Source organism: Rhagoletis pomonella, unplaced genomic scaffold (genome assembly GCF_013731165.1).
Source record: "Rhagoletis pomonella isolate Grant_MI unplaced genomic scaffold, Rhpom_1.0 Rhpom_scaffold_00003, whole genome shotgun sequence".
Classification (NCBI taxonomy): domain Eukaryota; kingdom Metazoa; phylum Arthropoda; class Insecta; order Diptera; family Tephritidae; genus Rhagoletis; species Rhagoletis pomonella.
The window spans coordinates 70,792,030-70,795,706 of record NW_023458557.1 but is presented as its reverse complement, the minus strand read 5'-3'; positions in this window follow the sequence as shown (position 1 = coordinate 70,795,706).

Sequence of the window (3,677 nt, the reverse complement as noted above, 5' to 3'; positions counted from 1 at the left end):
TCCTCTGTAGCGCTGACCGAAGTGGCACACGATCACGTGCGGGTTTTCCGATCCGTATATGCGTTTTGTTTGTTTGTCAACACAACCGGCGAGATGAAATTGCGCTTCGTTAGAAAGGAAAATTTTTCGAGCAAAATCGTTGTCCATTTCGTTTGCTTTACTCCTAACATTGTTCAAACGTAAAGCGATCATTTCGTTCCGCGGAGTTATGATACTGACTTACTATCAAAATTTCCAGCGGGAAAGAGCTGTTACTGTCAAATAAAACACGATTAAAAAAAAAACACTGTATGGACCACGCTTAATATACATATGTATATAGTAAGATGGATATTACTTTTCGAATAGGTGGCAATCCTAACAAAAAATATTTTCAAAGTAAATTCTTTCAAAACCTTTCGTTTGACACTCATATTTTAACATTTCATTTAACTTCTGTATAATAATAATAGATTGGCGCTTACACTTATGTTACTGTTTGGCCCAGCTTCATCTCCGATTTGTGGCGTGCGCCTGGATGTTGTCTCACAAAGGGGAGGGACCTACAGTTTTACGCCGACCCCGAACGGCGATTGTATTTTAACTTGTGCATAACTTTAATAAATTGGACATTTCAAACAGCTGACAATCCTTTTTAGAAGTATTTTCAAACTAAAATCGTCTGATATTACGATACATAATTCAATTAGCTAATGAATTAAATTGAATATGATTTTTTAACCACGTGACAAGTCTCCTAACTGCAGATCACAAATAAATCCTGTAATTAATATATTTAACTTATTAATTAATTTGAATTTAATCTTTTCTACAGCTGGAAACCCTTCTCAAAACCTCAAAAAAAGCCTAATGTTCAAACTGCGTACAGATTTTTTAGCACTCTTTCGTTATACATAATTCAAACAACTTGTGTATATGTGAACCAAATTCGGCTTTTAAAACAAATGGCAGCCCTCTTCCAAACTGTTTTCAAACTGTAATATCTCTCGGTAACTCTCTTTCATCTGGCACTCGTAAGGTTATACATATTTCAATTACCTAATTCCCTTAATTCGTATTGAATTTGATTTGTTTTGAACAGGTGGCAACCCTTCTACATGAGGTTAAGAAATAAAGCACTTTAAAAACCTTTCCAATTGATACCCATATTGTAATAGTTGATTTAACTTATTAAATCATTTCAATCTAATTTTTTTAGAGGTGGCATCTCCTTTTGAAAAAATAAAACCTTCTTTTGCACATCAACAGGTCAATCCCTTTAATTTGATACCTCATTATTGACAATCGAACGAACGGTATGGATTGATTGATTATTAAATGATTTGAATGCAACTTTTTAAGGCAGCAGCAGTTTTCGAAAAAAATAAGCACATCCACAAGGCCAAGAGCTTTAATTTAACATCCCACTTTTGAAAATCTTCAAGAATTCTATACCATTTCTACGCAAAGTTGTTTTTCCCCTATATCAAATACATGTAAAACTTTGAGCGCTTTGAGCACTCCTCAATTTTTTTTTATTTTAAAATAAAAAAATAGGGCTATATTTTTTTCGGTATTCGTACGGGGTGGCGGCATTAAAATTCCGACTTTACTTTTTCACATGCATTTTTGGACCACTGTACATAAATATACAGTCGTGTCTCTATATAGCGAACGCCCGCTACAGTGAACACCTCGATATAGTGAACACCGAAATATTTACACAGAGTACTCTAAGTGAACAATCGAAAGCCTCTAAATAGTGAACAAAATTTTAAAAGCAACGGCTAGCATAAATTGACAAAAAAATACTAAATTTAATCGGAAATGAAAGCGGTTATTCCCTAAAATTTACCACTTTATGTTTATTACTAGAAAAGCTGCTACTATTTGATGCTAATGTTTATTTGGTTCTTGTCGAGTTCCAACCGCTTGTGAGTGAATGTGCGCTGTTTTATGTGTTTTTTTAGTTTTTGTGCGCTAATAAATTTAGGATTTAAATAATTTTTAAATGTTATCGGTCCAAAAGTCAATTTCCTCATGCATGAACCAGGGACGTAAACCAGATGAAAAATTTGGTCGGTTCGGTTCAGCGGTTCGAACCGTTTTTGCACTTTTGGATTGGTCCGGCAAAGCGGTTTTTTGGTCTTTGGACCGGAGTTTCGGTTCGGTTCAACGGTTCGAAAAACAAAAAAATAACGCGCAAGTTTAAGTGTCGAGTGTCAAGTGCAACAACGCGCAAGGTTAAGGATCAAGTGTCTGTCAAATGAGATGGGTTGCCTTTACATTATATATTGTCACATGGTAAACAAACAACAAAAACAAACAAAAAGAAAAAAAGTGAGTACACTTATCTATTGAAAACTGGTTGAAACGAACCTTTAAACCGTTATGGAAAGTGGTTCGGTTTTCGGTTCGGATCAAACATTTGTGGACATTTTGGACATTTATTCCAAAGATCTGTTGCACTTACATAAGCAAACATGAATTTTGAGCAAATAAAACAAGTTTTTGAACAAAATAAGTCAACCTTAATATAGTGAACAATCTGGATGCTATGAACAGGCCATGCAAAAATTAGTTCACTATATCCAGACACGACTGTATATACAAATGCGGTAATTTTTTGAAGAAAACGCCTCTTAGGGCCAGTTTTTCAGTGCCTGTTTAAACTTAGATTAAGTAAACTGAGTTTAAATTGAACAGCTGGCTGACATTTGATTGGTTGTTCTAAGTTTAAACCGCGGCGTGCTCTGAAAAACTGGCCCTTACATACATATTAGGGATGTTTCGAATATCATATTTTTCTCATTCGCGATTGCGAATTTTCGGAATGCAAATTTGCGAACGCGAATACGAATGCGAATGTTAGGAGTAACATTAAAAAAGCTATTATCGACTTAAGTCACCGTTTTTATTAATACAAAATTTTGTAAATTAGTGCGGGTGCGTAACCTATACAGTGCACTAGTCTGGCGACTATCATTTGCTGGCCAAAAGTCGAGAAGTAACCAAATTGATTTTGATATTTTTATTGAGCTTTGTACCACGATTATTTTATTAGTATTTAAGCGACTTATGCATTTCCCGCATAAACAAAGAACAGCGAACATACACACGCACTTGTATTGCGCTCCCGCCCAAAACCAAGTGCAGCGAATAAACACACGCACTTGTGTTTAAAAATAATTCGCTCGTTCTTCATTGGGTATGCATTTTTTGATGCACTTCTCAACTGCCGCAGAACAAACCTACTAAAGTAGTTAATTGCTGGCACCCCAAATCATGCTCAACAGTCTCGCTTGATGCATCACCAAAAACAAAAGCGCTACAAGCTGTTGGGGCTCTGTATGACTTTCAGCATACAGAGGTGGTAAAGAGCTACCATTGGCCACAGCGCCTACCCAATTTTTTAACTTGAATAAATAACCGATGCTCAACAAACTTGCTTGATGCATCACAACTCTCTCGGAGTTGTCTCTCGGGGCTCTGTATTGCCTTCGGCATACAGAAGTGGTACAAGAGCTACCATTGGCCACAGCGCCTGCCCAATTTTTGAACTTAAATAAATAACCGGTCCTCAACAATCCGCTTGACGCACACCCCCAAACACTCTTACAGAGTTTAAGCGGCAAAGCCACAGCGCTACAAGGCGGAGGGACTCCGCATGACTTACAACCATGCAGAGGTGGTAACTG